Here is a 17,449-nt window from a genome sequence, read left to right on the forward strand (position 1 = left end):
TGGTTATAAGAGGAGCAAAATGCCCTCTTAGTAGTAAAGAAATAGATATAAGACAGAGAAAAAACAAATAAAAAAAAAAAAAAAAAAAAAAAAAAAAAAAAAGGAAGCAATGGGGAAGCATTTTCGTTTTTAAGTAAGACAGCTGTATATAGCAAGCCCACAGTTCTGCTCCCTGCTCAGTGCAGCTCTTGCAGCTGCTGGAGTAAAAGGCTACATTTGCCTCTCTCACTTTTCCTCCCTTCAAGGAGGCTTCCCACAATTCCCCTGAGCCTCAATGCCCAGAAAATTTGGGATCTCTATGTAAATGGACTTCTAAGCTTTTAGAAAATTCCCTTTCCTTCTGCAGCCTCCATTTCTCATGTCCTCACAAAGACAACTTGGTATTTCAGTAATACCTGCAGGATAAATTGCATGAGGCTTTTGGGTTGCGTTTCCTCTTCTGTTTGATCAGAGAGGGAGGAAAGGTGATTGTGGATCAAGTTTAGCTGTGACCAAAGCAGTTCCTTCAGAGGCAGCTGCTAGAGCTTCTTGGACCCAGCTTGTAAAAGAATCAGCAACCACTTCAGCTGTGCCCCAGGAACCATCTCATAACTTCCCATGCAGAAAGGATTTTACCTTTACCCATTTGGTGCAGCATGAATGGATGGGACAACTGGTCTATTCACTGCACAGCTGGTGAATTAGAATCATATTCCTATAAGTAGGCACACCAAAACAATATTCCAAAAGGGAAGGTACAGAGACATGGCATGTTAAAACATGATATGATGTAAGTAGAATCAATGTAATAAATCAGTATATAGACTATCCTACTCTCCCACTATACTTAGCAAATGGAAAACATCTGTGAAAAAAACCCCAAAACATTCATTAGTTTACACAATCCTAAGCTGTGTAATCAGCTATTTGGAAACTACTGCTCTTCCTTTGCTGAAAATGAAGAAATAAAAAAGAAGAAAAATTAATAGGTTGAGATGTAGAAATATGTGATAGTGGTGGCTTTCTTTTCACCCTTTAAATACTTATCTATAACTCTTCATATTTCAACTATAGCACTCCACTTGCCCATTTTTAAGCTTGCCTTTCTTGTCCTTGGAGAAAATCTCATCACTCTCAGCTCAAAAGAAAGTGTGCTGAAGTCAATGACAATCAGACTGATTTCCTTGCCAACTGATAAGCCTGTCAGCTTTACTAGATATTTCAGAATTTAGAGCATAGATTGCATCTTCCTAAATTAAGAATTCAAAACTACATGTGAGTATTTTCATATCAGCTGATGACCTTCCATTTTGATTATCCTCAGTACATAGTCTGTTGCAGGGAATACAGTCAGGAAAACCTGCTGAATTATGTTCTTGATTTTAAGTTCTACATCTCTGCTAGTTTTTGCCAGGATAGAGATCATTTTTTTGACAGTAGCTGCTAGGCAGTGATGTTTTGGTTTTGTGCTTAAAACTCAGAGATATTTCTGTTATTTCTGAGCAGCACTTACAATGTCCTACAGAGCCTTTTCTGTTCCTCACCACAGCCCACCGGTGAGGGACTTGGGGGTGCACAGCAAGCTGGGAGAGGAAACAGCCAGGACAGCTGACCCCAACAGACCCCAGGGATATTCCAGGCCCTGTGATAACCACACTGAGTACATAATGTGAGGGGGAAGAAGAAAGAAGGTAAAGAGGGCGTTTGGAGCCATGTCATTTGTCTTCCCAAGTCACCCTTACCTGTGACAGAGCCCTGCTTCCCTGCGGATGGCTGAGCACCTGCCTGCCCACTGGAAGGGGTAATTGAATTCCTTGTTTTCCTTTGCTTGTTTACACACTTTTACTTTCCCTATTAGACTGTCTTTATCTCAATCTACAAGTTTTCTCATTTTTCCCTTCTAATTCTTTCTCCCATCCCATCAGGGGGATTGAGCAAGTGGATCTGTGGTGCTCAGTTAGTTGCAGGCTGGGGTTAAGCAAGACAGCATAAATAAATTCACAATGAAGGAAAATATTTGCAGAGCAAATATTTGCAGAGTGAATATTCCAAAGCACACATACAAGATAAACAGAGCAGGCACAGAAATCAGAAAGTGACTTTCAGTCCAACAAGAAGAACAAGGTCCTGAGCCCATACCATTTTGTGAAAAACAGAATTAACGCATCAGTATAATTTTGCAGACATAAATTTATCAGGGTCTGAGAAACAAGACAGTCCCAGTCACCTGATGCATAATGCAAATACTTGTTTCCTCACATGTAGCCAGATGAGACATATCCTCTTCCTTTTAAAAGTTGTGGGGTTTTTATTTGGGTTTTATTTATTTATTTATTTATTAACTTGAAGCATATTTTAATTTATAAAACAATATTATTTTAATCTTTGGTTTGCTATGGACACAACCATCATACAAATCTAAATCCTAGTGATACAATGACATCGAGTTTAAATAAATTCCTTTAGCTGAAGAGTGGAATATTTTTTATAAGTGCTGTATTTAATATTTTCCTAATTGTTTAATGTTTCACATTTATTTGTATTGTATATTACACAAAATCATGACCTATAAGAGAATTAATTTTTTAAGAAAATATTTCAAACAAAATGTAACAGCAGTTAAAGAAATCTAATGAAGTATCATTTGATTTTAGTCTTTCCTATATTAGTTGTTTCTCTTTTCCTCTTGACACTTATGTTTTCAGTATAATCCTTCTGTCTTTTTGTGTTTCTTTAGTTACCTTTTTCTTCTTTCCGTATTTTCTCTTATTTCTTCCTGCACTGCTCTGTCTTACTATTTCACTCCTGTGCCTTTTTCAGCCATCATTTGGGCTCAGCAAGAGAGCAAAACTATTTCACACAAGGAAAGAGCTGCATGGAAAAGAACAATTTTTTTTTCTCAGTCTTCGCTAATGAATCTGGGGCTTTTTCAAGTGAAAATACCTGAAGAAGTGATTTGCTGAAATTCACTAGTTTAACAGGGAAAAGTTGAATTTATCTGCCATTTAAGCAGTAATGTGCTTTGAAAATAATTCAGTCAGGCAGCACAATTATGGTGACCACACTTATGAAAGTGATATTGAAATTGTAATTTATGGCAATCTGTGGTTTATAACTGGCAGACAGATCATCTCTGGCTTGCTAAGATTTTTTTATTCTTTCTTGGGTGCATATTCTTATTGTTTCTCAGAGCTGCAAATTCCAAAGAACATACACATGAGTGCAAAAAGTTAGTAAATTCTCCTTAATCACCACTTACATCCTTTAGTATGTTGGGGTAAACCAGCGACAAAACAGTGTTATAGAAATACTACCTATAAAAAAGTAGAACAAAGTCTCAAGAAATATTATGTGCTATCATTAATTTATTACATGCCTTGATTTTTATGTACTACACAGTTTAAAATAAAAATATTTTGGTATAGAAAAAGTTTTCTTAGACTAACTTCACCTCAAAAAAGAGGTTCAGAATGTGACAAGTGCAGAATATGTCAATCCAATTTGGATAATATTTAAAAAAAAAAAAAAAAAAAAAAAATCCCCTTTATCAACTCCAAAACTGTGCTTTAAACATAACCTTTCAGCTTCATAAGGAAAAAATAATTCTGATAAAATCAAGCAGCAAGTATTTTCAAAAGTTTATTTTTAATAATTGTATTGTCTTTAATACCTGGTAATTTGGGAAAATGTTGGAACCCCTTTTGCACATGTACTGCATTATCAGACAGAGAAGAGTTTCTGCCCTCAGTGGAGGATAGAGCACTGTCTCTGGACAGGAAATAAATTCAGGAGAAGTACAGTATCTTTAGCACATCCTAACTTAAAAACTACAACTATCTTCAAGCAACATTAACAGTTAAATTTCCAAGTGTCTAAACATTTATTGCTTATAAAATTCAGTATCAGCACATACTTAGAGAAATGTAAAATCATGCATTATTTTAAACAGGATTATTTTCCCATACCCTGGAAAATGATATGAATTTCATGCACTTTAACATGGCAAAGTAATTATCATCTTAAAGAGTTCTAAGTCCTGGTATTTCAGTATTCAATAAGGTGTATGGGAGCTGTGGAATAACCATTTTACATATAAAGTTTCTCTGTGAAATTCAGAAATAATGAAAAAATCATTCCAAAGGAAATAAGTGCAGGAAATATCTGCTGTTCTATTTCACCAAAGAAGCTATTTGAACCTTAAGACATTTACAAAATAATCAACTCCCATTTTTAACTCTGTATATTTCTGAGTTGAGTGGTAGTGTTGACACACCTGAGAGACAGGATACCATCCAGAGGAACCTGGACAAGTATGAGAAGTGTGCATATGGGGATCTCCTGAGGTTTAACAAGACCAAGTCAAGGCACTGCACCTCAGTTGGGGCAACTGCCACTATTAACACAGGCTGGGGAGGAACAGATCCAGAGCAGCCCGGCTGAGCGGGACTCGAGCGTGCTGGTGGGTGAGAGGCTGGACATGACCCAGCCATGGGCACTCACAGCCCAGAGCCAAATGTGTCCTGGGCTGCATCCAGAGCAAAGGGGGCAGCAGGGCAAGGGAGGGGATTCTGCCCCTCTGCTCTGGTGAGACCCACCTGGAACACTGCATCCAACTCTGAGGCCCCAACCCAAGGAAGGATATTGACCTGTTGAAGCAAGTCCAGAGCAGGCCACGAAGACAACCAAAAGGGATGGAGTACCCCTACTATGAGGAAAACCTGATTGATTTGGGTTTCTTCAACCTGGAGAAGAGAAGGCTCTTGGGACACCTTACTGAGGCCTTTCAGTACTTAAAGGGAGCTTATACAAAACACGGAAACAGTAGCAGGCCCTGTCACAATATGACATGGGGTATTGGCTTTAAACTAAAAGAAGGTAGAACCAAATCGTAAGGAAGAAATTGTTTTGTGTGGTGGTGAGACATTGGAGCAGGTTGCCCAGAGTGGTGGCAGATGCTCGATCTATGGAAACATTCAAGCTCAGGCTGGACAGGACTCTTAGCAGCCTGACCTAACTCAAGATGTCCCCACTCATTGCAGGGAGATTGGATTAGATGACCCTTAAAGATCCCTTCCAACCCAAACCATCCTATGATTTTAACAAACGACTCCAACATATTTCATAAATGAAATAAAAGAGAACATTGCTTATAATGGCATATGCTTAAATGCATGGTCCATTTCTAGACCTCTGAGAATCCTCATCAAGTCTATTTCAGTGGTAATTTAATGGAATAATTTTAATTGTGAACTATATGGTATATTTCTATGTATTAGGTAGCTGAGCCCAGTGTATTCAGAAACATACATGTTATATTTCTCTCAATAAACAAGTCCAAGCACCTCTCTTTTCCTTGCTGGTTTACCTCACTATTTGAGGATGAAGGCACACACTTCCTGGTCAAGTTAAATGAGACCTCTGAATCCCAACATATTCAAGATATTGATAATAGGTTGACAAAAATTTTTGGAAAAATTTTTATCGTGGGTCTGCTTAAAATCTTAACACACAAGGTAGTCCCCAGACACTTTTTGCTTTAGTGATCTATGGAGTAGCCAATTACAGTCCGTAATATTCTAAACTCATGAGATCTGATTTCATAAAAGAGCTTCTGAGTTCTAAAATCGGCCCATATGAGCACATTATACTACAACCCAATCAGTTCAGAGCATTTGCTAAAATTGCTATTTTTTACATTACCATAAATAGTTGTTGCTCCTCTCAACATAGAAAACTTCACTGTGAGAAAAAAAAGTCAGAGATGAGATTTTCTTAAACTATCTTATTTTATCTCCAAGTAATGTCTAGCTAAAAGCTAAGATTATTTTTTACATAGCTAATTCTGAAAGAATCATATGAATCATCTTGAGTACTCTCAACCGCAGAACTGTGACCTCAGCAGTTTATGTTCAGTACTGGTTTTGCCATGACTGAGATGCAGTTGTAATCAGGACAGAGCAGCTGTAAGTGAGCACAATTCTTTGTCTAGCACATGATCTTGGTCATGCTGAAGCTGGTCCCTATCACAGGAAGCAGTTAGCACACACTTCCACATCTCCTTTCCCCTTTGATAAGCATACCTCTGACAAAGATAACTGCAGTAGCACTCTCATTTATTCAAACATCAAAGGACTATGCAGATTTGATTTGACATACATATTTTCCCAATATGTGAGGCTGATAAGCTTCAATGAAATGATAGTTCTGAAATAATTGTCTAGTTTGTCAATCTTTTCTTAGGCAACTATGACATTCTTTGATTTCACTATTTCTACTTCATTTGGGTACTGCAGTGGTTCCCCTCCTCAGACCTCTCTAGGAGGGCTATAACTGGCATCTACATTACCAGCAACTAACAATTGTCTCTTTTTGACCAGAAGTCATAGCAACAGTCATCTGGAGAGCATCGAGCACACTGGTATGTGACCTAAAATTGTATAGGGACTTTCTCCTTAAGAAGTTAGGTTTATGACCCTCTGGATAGAAAAAAAACAAACCGGAAAGCAAATTTCAGACCTTACACTCCTAGGAACTTGCCTATGACTTCAGTCAGAGGCAAGTATCAATATTTGTTCCATAAAGACAAATTTTCATATTTAACCTCCAGGAAGCATCTAGTATTCAAGTTTAATTAGAGAAAAAAATCAATATGTTGTTGCAGCCACATAGAAATTATAATCAGACATTTATTCTTTTGCTATGTATAATGCTGGCTTCTCAAAAGACTAATCTTTTTTTTTCCCCACAGGCACACATTGGAGGGAAGATTTTCCAGTTTTCATAGTCTATTTATAGATGGAATTTGTATTTTCATTTTTCTCTTCCACAAATAAAGAGGTATTATTCCAGCAAAATGCAGACTATATATCTGTCTTTCAGCAATAACAATGAAATAAGCAGAAGCCGAAAATCTAAAGTTATTGTAAAGCTGTCAGAGTGGTCACTGCAAAAACAAAGACTGTTTCTTTTGCTTATGGCATGATTTAAGCCCAAATGTCAACTAAGCACCATGCAGCCCTCAGTCACCCCCCTATCAAGCAGAATGGGGAGGAGAACCAGAAGTAAAGCCTGTCAGTAAAATTTAATAATTGCAACAAAATAAAATATAATAATAACAGTACATAACAGCAATAGTAATAACAATAATAATAAATAGAACCCCAGAAAGAAAGTGATGCATACACTTGTCAATCTCTCACTGACCAATGCCAAAGCCCATCCGTCTTTCAGGTAACTTCCCTGTTTATATACTGGGCATGATGTTGTATGTTATGGAATATCCCTTTAGCCAGTTCAGGTCACCTGTCCTTGCTATGCTCTTCCCCCCAGCTTTTTTGTGGACATCATCCTCAATGGCAGAACATAAGACTGAAAGAAAAAAAAAAAAAGAAAAGAAAAAAAATAGTCCTTGGCTTAGGACAAATACTACTTAGCTTCAACCAAAACATCTGTGCGTTGTCAACATTATTCTCATGAATCCAAAATGCAGCACTGTACCATCTACTGTGAGGAAATTAACTCTATCCCAGCCAAAACCAGGACAGCTTTCTTATAACTAATTATTGAATTAAAGCACCAGTGTCTTCTTACCTATTCTGTTTTTCTTCTTTATTCAGATAAGAGTTGCTAGTTTTAGTGGTGCATGCATCTTGAGTTAAATCTGAGCACTACTTATTAGTCAAAAATTTTTCCTAGTTGACAGAAGTGTGGAAAATGCAATTATACGAAGCTGATAGATTATTTCTTCTAAGAAGCAGAAACTGTCACATTTATTCAACCTGCATGTAGAAGCCTGCACACAATTATGTCAAAATGTGAAGATATCATGGAGAGCAATTGGAAGAAATTTTTTCAGGTTTTTAGTGTGTCCAGATTTTGCCTATACAAACAATACAAATTAGAAAGCACTACAAAAAATAATGCATTCAAGTAGGATATATTCACTTCACTTCTTAAAAAGGACTACAATGAAGTTTCTCCCTTTACCTGTTGGATGTTACTTTTAAGTGTTATCTTTATGTTCTCATCTCTCTCTTCCCTCAACAATGATGCTAACACATACATTGAGAAGACTAAAAAGGAAGCAGGGGGAAGATGGGATGACCCACATAAAAAAAATACTGTAGTTGATAAGAGCTTAAGTCTCTGCAAAATTTCACTTTTTTTCCCTTCTCCACTTCTACCAGGTGCATCACAAAGGAGAGAGCATGACCTTTACAAAGCAAGTGACCTTGTAACTGCTAAAGCTGTTTAAAAAGATACAAGCTCTCTCTTATAATGAAACTGTCCCACAGAAACATGAAACACTTGTCTACTCACAGGACAGAGTAGGGCTTCTTTCCAGCCACAGAGTAAACTGAACTTCCAGTCCCTGGGTTTGAAAACTTGGACCTGAAAATAGGAATGAACAGTCTCATAATGTCCCAGGAGAATATGACTTATTCTGCTGCCAGGTGACTCTTTCTTAATTGATCTCAAAAACCAGTCTCTAGGCAATTAAAAGCTAAAGAAAAACCTCTTATAATATAATAGAAGAGGTGTAACAATTGACTCTTTAAATTCATTTATGCATGCATATTTGCAGAGAGAATATATGAGAATATATATGAATGTAAACGAAAAAATTGACATTTAAGATGGAAAATACAACATAAAGTTGCAATTTTTTTCTCCAATTAAAGCCATGCTAAACTGCTAAAAGAAACTTTATGCAAAATAACTTATTATTCTGGATTTGCTTTAGAAATCTCAATCTTAGGTTTTGCACTCTGGAGAGTGGGAGTCAATGTTTGCTTGTTTTGTTTTCAGAACTTAATTAATTAAATTATTATGTAATTAATATTTGTACCAAAAAGCAAGACAAATATAATTACAAAGTACAACTGCAGAAAGTCTAACCTGGAAACTCAAGACCCAAACCCGAATATTTCTGCAGAGCGATTAATATAACATTCTGGCTAATATCCACATCAGTTAGATAGAAAAGTAGATATACTTAATGTGTACTTAATAGAAAGTCTTCAATTGTTGTCATAGAGAAGACCCCAGAGAGAAAAAAAAAATCATATTTTCCCTTTCTGATGGCTAAAAAGTTTCAACTGCTGTAGAATAATTCCACTGTAACATGTGGAGACTATCTAAAACCCTATTAAGTGGCTCTGTTTGCCATTTAAATAGAGGTTTTAATGTGCAATGTAGACACGTGCTGGGCAGATCCATGCACAGGCATGTTCTTACAGTGTCAGAGGCCTCATACAGAAGTTTCCTCAGCTACTAGATTAAAATTTTGATATAACTTGTCACTTTGGTGAGAGCCCATGTCAATGAACAAACCCAAAAGATGAAGTGGCTTACTGGGGGGATATAAAGCCTTAGATTTTTTTTAAAATGTATTTATTTTTAAAAGGCTCAGAACACTTGCAGCAGCATGAGAATCCAAATGAAATTCCATCAAACTTCCATTAACTTCAACCAAGCATTTCACACATTCATAGCGACACAGTCGAACACACAAAACCTTTGACAAAGTGTAAGCCCACAAAACCAGCTGCTTAAGATGGGAAAGATGCCATAAATAACATCATCAGAACAAAATTTTCCCAGTTTGCAATTCAAAAATTAAAATAACGTTCCATCTCTAGCATTTTTTGAGATGCCTGTCGAGCTTGGCACCAGAACTGAAGCATTAAAATCTATTTCAAAGCTGTTGCATGAGTATAGAGAGGATTCTCTAGAAACAGTGAGATATCATCACAAACTAGCACAGGAGGTGGAACAAGCAATATTGATTCACAGACTTCAAAAATAGACTCCAAAGAACAGAGAAGTATTATCTGTCAAACCACCTATTGGCAGTGCTCTCCAGAGCACTCACAATCAGTCTCCCCATTCCATCCTCATTTTTTCCCAGGCTGGGCTCAAGACCTCACATGTCTCAGTGTTCACAAGACCTCCTCACAGTTCCCTCAATGGGCTTCAGCTTTTCTAAGCAAGACTGACACCATTTCTCTCTCTCACCTCACCTCTCTATCCCTGTTCACTTGACAGGTAAAAGAATTACAAAAGAAAGGCCTCATAAAATGAGGCCTGCTCTGCTACATTGCCAAAGTTAGCCTAGCACTTCTTCTAAGTAATCTTCAAGTTCCCATACGATAACAACCGTGGTATGAAAGCTCGTTAGCATAACAACCTATTCTTGGGTTGAAAAACAAATGCACCTGCAATAATAAGGGATTTGTCCCATGAGAATCAGTAAAGAAAATATGTAAACAATCCAAGAATAGAGAGATTTGACAGACCAGTAGAACACCTTTTACTAACCAATAGAGTAACAGGCAAGAAAGTTATTAACCAATTAAAGTTGCACACAAGGTCTATAAAAATTATAATTTGTAATTTGGCTACAGAGCACACCACTAGACAGTTACACTGAAATTATGTTCTATTGCATTCTTTTTGAAATACATTTTACTCTTTGTTCTAGGAGAGGGTTATTTCTTAGAAGCACAGTAAGATCCTTGCTACTCCTAAAGCTGAAAACTGCCTGAGAAAAACACCAGTTGTGACTTTATGAGCTTTTTTATGTGGAAGGCAGGTCTAAGGTAATAGATGATTTAAATAGAAAACAGTAATTTTTTTTAAAAAAGTGACCTATAGAGAAAATGCCATTATATTTTCACACAGAATATTTACACACATAACAAAAAATTAGGTCAGTATTAGCTTATGATTCCAGCTCTATTCCATCCTCAAATGTCTGTCACTGGCAACGTGTCTCCTTTTGTGTTCCTGTCAGACCTTTCCCATTTCCGCCTTAGAGAAATAAAGTCCACAAAAAACCAACCAACAAACAACAACAACAAAAACATCTCTTTTCCCACTCTTCAGTTTAATAATTTTTTTCCTCCCTGTCTACTTCAATCTCCTTAGTCACTCTCTGGCAGTTTTCGTATCTCCACAGAACACTGTTCTTTCCTTTCCTATGCAAGTTCCCCAACAAAAGATTATGAAGGAAAGTAAGTCCATTACAGATTAAGGTTGTTACCATTGTAATGTTTAAGAAAATTTATAATAAAGAAAGCAAAAATCTCACATCTGTACCTCCCTACTTCATTGGAGAAATTCACATGTAAAATTTTGAGAAACTCTGGATAGCAATTTTCACATATCGTTCAATATGTTTATAATTTGAAGCCTGCCTGATATGCTCAAACATCTGTTAGGCTTTGCATTTTATATTCTAAATAACACCACTGATTGTTCAAAATGTTTGGATTCTAAGCCTAAAAAGAGTGAAATAAGACTAATGCTGTATTTAATTTACTAAATTTATATTTCATCCTGAAAATCAACACATCTGCAGAAGTGTATGAATAGACTTATATGTTTATGAACGATCTGTCCGTCATATCTTAAGACATGCAGTGGTTATCTACCTGTTACATTGCTCCAAAATCATTGTGTTCTCAAGAAGAAAATCTGAAAATTACACTTTTTTAACTCCTCTGTACATAAACCAGTCATGCATTACACATGCACTATTGATTCCCAGGAAGCCAGAAGTCTGGAAGAGATGTTTATGTCAACTTGCCTCACATATAAAGAAGTTGAGGCTCTTTCAGCCTGTGTTTCAGAGATATAGTTTTCAGCTAATTATTCTGCTAATTTTCATAGAAAATTATGAACTTGCTTTATTTGCACATTTCTTAAATGCTAGCACATTTATTCATATATTTTCCAGAGAATAAAAAAAAAATTCCATTTCCTATTTTGAAATTTGTGCAACTTATCAATTCAAGTTTTTGAGAACCAAGTCAAATGAGTTCAAATGGGAAAAAACCAAATACCACCACCTCAAACTCCTCCCCCCCCATAAAAAAAAATAAACAAACACAAAAAAAACCCCTAGATGCAGCTAAGCATTCAGCCCATTCTTCCATTACAGATCACTGAGAAAAGGTGAAAAGAACGCTGTATGAGAGCTTAGAGTACAAATCCACATTTTTTCCTCTAAATTTTGGTGATAAAATGTATCACTCAAAGAAGAGAAGATTTTGAAAGTGTTTTTATGCTGCTCAGTTTCTTTCTTTACTTTCTACATCTACATCTATATACTCACTTGTACACATACACAAATTCATACCTTTATTCCCACCTTTCTCCCATACATTTGGAACAAGCAACCCCACATTGCAAATCCACTGAGAGGTACTTAAAAATAACTTCAAAGTTATATAGTTACACATTCAAGAGACAGGAGGCAGAGCAAAGTGAAAGCTAAACTTTTAGACTTATAGCAGTGACTATCTCAGTAGTGTTCTTTGATACAACAGAACTTACACCTTCCAGTACTTCAGAATCAAAGGAATAATTAACTATTTCTAAATCTACTTCATTTTAAAATCTTATTACATTAAAAGTAAGAAAGTTACTAGAACAATAAAACTGAGATAATTAACAGTTTGCCAAGAAACTCCAGATCAGTGCTATCCAAGGTACCTAAATGAACTACATGGGGAAAAAAAGATGAGGAAAATTATTTTTGTTCTTTCACAAATAATAATTCTACATAAAATGAATGTGATGAATGCTGGTACTAAAGTGAGTGAGATTTAAATGCTACTCTCAGCAATTAAACTAAAAACAGTTAAATAGCTGTTCTAAAGTTACTGAAGCATAACTCAAGTAAGTAATTAGGCAGGGCATAAAAACACTACTTCAAATTTATTATATACACAGCTCACATCTAAAGGAATATGTTCTTTTGGGATCCTTTTTTCCCAGTTCTGTTTCTTGGACAAGGATGAGCATAAGAAAAATTAATTATATTTTCTTTCTTTGTTCTGCAGTGATAAACCAGACTGTAGCTGCATATTGCATCACTTGTTCAGGAATCTGCAGGATTCCTTCCCATTGTGGAAGTGAATGCAGAAGGGTTTCTGTTAGTATTTGAAAAGATTGTTTTAAGGAGGCAGATGTCATTTTAATGGAGGAAGTGGGATGGTTTTTCTTGGGTTTTCTCCTGACTCAACTGCATCTCGTCTTTTTCCTGGTTTTGTGTTAATTAAAGTATCTTTGACACAATCAGGTTAGAAATTCTGAATATTTATGCCTATAAACTTTATATAGAAAAAGGCATGGGCTATTAAAACCAAAATGCCCTACTGACAGTTCAAGATTTTCCAGCTTTGGTATTGATGTAATCAGCAACATGGTCTCCTTTGTTTTCCAAAGGATTAAGAATACAGAAGACCACAGTAGGAAATATACAGTAAAGCTGAAGCGATGGCATAACATATTGCCATATATTAATTGGTATAAACATTACTATAAGCACATTCAAAGCATTTACCTCCTCCTTCAGTAGCTGCCGGCAGCTATGCTAACCTGGTTCCTCAGCAGCTCAGGCACATCAAATGGAGAGGGCCAAAGGAGACTGGAAGATCTCCTCCAGATGATCTCCAAAGCTCAGGGTATGGCCTGGAAGTAATTTATCAAGCATACTTATTTGGCCTGAAGGAGATTTATTAAAATTTATTGTTTCCTCTGGAGTAACACGCAACCAAATTTAAGTACTGACTGAGGTGCTACCTCCGAATTCATTCTTTATAGAACCTCGGTGGTCTTCAGTTATTCCAAAACTTAAATTTTCTAAAGGTAAAGGGCCCTTACTGGCAACCTAAGTAACTCAGAAGAAGACTGGTGAAAACAGGAGTTGCCTAAACAACTTTAATAAAGGTATATAAATCAAGAACATTAATAAAAAAGTCAATTACATTTCTTAAGCTTCAGAAGAAAAGGCAGAGCACATTTTATCTGCAACAAAGAGGGATAAAAGATACTCAGAACTGTGAAGCAAAGGGGTAATATGCTAGACATTCAGACTACTTTGATATAACAGTGTCAGACAGTCTAAGAGTAATGGGAATGCTATTTTCTGTAGCTTTCAAAGCCAAAACCTTCCTTGAGATTCTTGGAAGAGAAGTATTAGGATGAAAATGAACTGCTATTAAATATAATTTGGAGTTGTTATGCTGCTTTATGATTACTTTTGTTGACAATATTTTCCACTTACCACCTCTGTAATAAAAGATTTCTTTTATTTTGTTAGAAACTTGTTGAGTTGTTAGTCTTGCCTAGTTTCAAAAGTGGCTCCAGATAAAGCTAACTAGTAAGAATAGAGAGGATTTTTTTATAACTTTGTAAATTTTATTAAACCGTGTGTACATGAACCTGAAACAGATTTGAAAGACCAAGGTATAGGGGTAAGCCTCTTTTAAATTTCAAATGTCAGTATCAGGGGGTAGATTTTGAGATATCGCAGGCACAGACAAGCAACTCTGGCAAGAAGCAGATGGTAGACATACAGCTGAATGCCCTGAGTATTTACCAAGACCACTCAAATCAAAAAGGGAAACACAGAATATACAAATGAAGGGATGGAAGTAACTGTCAATGCTCAGATTTGCCTCAAGACACAAAAAAAAAAAAAAAATTAAAGAAGAAGAAGAAGAGAAAACCACTACCTCTTGACAAACAAAAAATAAAATCTCACTTCTTAGCTCTGTTCTTGGGACAGGTAGGATTAATCACTAATTGATTAAAGATTAATCAAATCTTTAAAAACTGATCAAGGAGAAAGACTAAGTAGGATTAAGAGATACTGAGAAGAAAATAATTAATCCAAATGAAATTCCTAGCTTTGAGTTTAAAAGCAAGTCAAACTAATACCATTTCAGACTGAAAGAGGGAGACACGGGGTATCTTGGTCTACATAATTTTACTATTCAAGCAGATTATCGTTCCTCCTTCATATTTATAAACTGCATATGTATACAGATCAGCCCCAAGAAACTCTTGAATAGAACTCAGTTTTCAGTTCTGAAGGCTGTATTTAAACAGGCATAGATAGGAAACAGAATCTTAGTCAACAACAACAATAGTACTATAGCAGTGTCCATCTATTTCCCCAGGGTTACAGAACTGGAAGTTGCATAGCACTTGGACAGAGCATATCCCATTGTGAATGGTTGCAGTCACAGATTGCATATATTATTTTAGTTATGACTGGTTATTTTACAGGCAAATTTATCAGCTATGGTAAAATGCTGTGATATTCAAGCATACAATAGCCTCCCATATTGCTCTGGGGTCATAATTTTATTCTTATTCTGAGAGGTACTTTGGCACCTTAACCAGTATTGACTTCAAAAGTGATCTGTAATATGCGTTTAGAAATCAGAGAATTCATGATTCAAGATTTGAAAATGCAGCTGTCATATTATTCACTTTGGTGTCAACAAAAACAATTGCTGAATGCCCAAAACAGTGCACATACTTGATACAAAAGCAATAATGTGGTTCAGCTTTCCTGGTGCGTTTGTGAAAAAACACATGGAGTTATTATCCAGTGGACAAATCATCAAGTTTTATATTATTTTACTTTTAATTTTTTAATGATGGGATTTGAAATTTTTAATATGGAATCTTCTTTCTAAAACCAAGAATAATTTTTATTTAATTCCTCAGACAAAATGAATTTTCTTGAGTGGCAAACTTCAGTTCAAGTACAAAGCCTCTTTCTGGTACTGAAAAATATTAGATTCCAAGGAGAAGACTCCTGGGCAATAGAACAGCACAAACTCTCAGCAACAATATCCTTGGAGGTAAAAACACCTAGAGAATCAGCCAAACATTGAGACTGGTTGCCCAGAGAGAAAACAATTTGTGTCCTTGGATATATTCCGAACTCAGTGAACAAACTGAGATGGATTGGGCCAGCTTTAACCAGGGTGTGGGAATAAGAGAGCTTCAGAGGCCCCTTGCAACCTTTAACATTCTGCACTTGCATGATTCTATTTTCACTAACTCTATGCAAGTAATTTTCTCCAAATCACTCTATTAAGAGACGATAGACAAAATAATTGAAGAATTGAGAAGAGAAGCACAGGAGGAGTGAACTGGTTGCTCAGAGGTAATTGCTGAATTATTATCAGAACCAGAACCACTAGATAAGAATTGCTGACAGTAAATTGGGCTGTTTATTCAGTAGTATTTCTAGTGAGCACTTACTACTACACTTTTGTTAGAATTGAGTCTAAAGCCAGATTGAAAGGCAAATATAATGAAATTCACAGAAGCAAAGCAAGTAGCACTGAAAAGTGAATAAATACTGGGAGAGACATATGGAGTAATTAAGATTCAAAGTACTCAGATTACAGGAACTCATGATGTGTTTTGTATTAAGAGAGACAAGCAGAGAGAACAAAGCTAGTGGAAAGAGACTGAGGTCAAATTAAGACATGAAGCAGTATGGTACTGGTGGAAGGAAACCTATACTGAGTGCCTAGGATGCATATGTGATGGAATAATATATTTATTGGCAATGGCAGTGTATAGTGACAGACTGCAAAAGAGATAAGACCAACAAAGACCTCCTTATGCACATCAGTTTTGCTGCTACAGCAGATCACATTCATTCAATTGATATGCCAAAGGGATACTAAAGAATAAATAAAATCCATTAGGGTTGAGAGGATACAATTTGCACCAGTTAAAAACAAAAACAAAACCCAAAACCATTTACTTAACTGAATAGGTTATAGTACATTATTACAGCTGTATAATAAAATTGGTTTTCTAAATTTTGGATGCATTTTCTCTGCATATCTGGATACTTGTTTTGTGAATGAAGCATTTTCTGCATACTTTAGAGATAATGACAAAGCTGGCTACAAAATCCTTCTAGACATCCTCTAGTAAAATTAAATGCCTATCAGTTGACAGAATTTGAAAAAGTTTTAGAGAATGAGGCAGGTCATTATAACAAAAAATGATAAATTATATTTTTGAGCAATTGACAATGACTTAGGTGATAGGTTATGTGTGCATGTTTAGGATGACAGAAGTCAGATGTGTGGTATCAATGTTTATGGCAGACCCTGTCTAGTCTCCTTATAATTATGAGGTATGCTTCCTCAACATATTCACTCCTACCAATAATAGGGTTTAATTAGTGAAATTATCTGTTCTCTCATCAGGGTCCTATAGCCAGAAATAATTTTCTGAGTTCTTTAGTAGTACATGTGACTTCAAATGAATCTCATGTGTTGCATATTAGACCCTTCATTAAGTATGTTTCTGCTGTCCTTACAATCTTTAAAAATGCTTATCCAGAGCCCTGGATATGCAAATAATGCAAATACTTAATTTTGCTATCTTTAGGAACAACCATTACAAGTTTCTGTGCTGGAAAAAATTCAGACAACATTCTAGCAGAAAAAATAGCTCTAGCAAGCTGAATATGTGGGACATATTAATTAGTACCAGCTCTGTTCATCATATACATTATAGACCAAGGACAGATTCGTGATTCTTCCAGATTCAGTCAGGAGACCACCAATAATTAATGTCTCTGAAAACATGTAGAAAAATAAATTATGCTTTGGTTAGAACCATACTTCCTATCCAA

The 17,449-nt window shown here is 36.0% G+C and overlaps 1 protein-coding gene across 6 annotated transcripts in view; it reads right to left on the reverse strand.

Moving 5' to 3' along the window:
* Positions 1-17,449, reverse strand: part of SGCZ (sarcoglycan zeta) — a 421,463-nt gene that overhangs the window by 357,904 nt on the left and 46,110 nt on the right. The window contains exon 1 of one of the 6 annotated variants that reach the window (XM_040065422.2): positions 8,299-8,328. The exons of the other annotated variants lie outside the window; for them this stretch is intronic. The gene's annotated coding sequence lies outside the window, so the exon portion shown is untranslated. Of the gene's footprint in view, positions 1-8,298; positions 8,329-17,449 lie in introns of those variants that run through there. 6 annotated transcript variants of the gene reach the window in all.

The sequence above is a fragment of the Hirundo rustica genome, chromosome 5 (genome assembly GCF_015227805.2).
Source record: "Hirundo rustica isolate bHirRus1 chromosome 5, bHirRus1.pri.v3, whole genome shotgun sequence".
Lineage (NCBI taxonomy): Eukaryota > Metazoa > Chordata > Aves > Passeriformes > Hirundinidae > Hirundo > Hirundo rustica.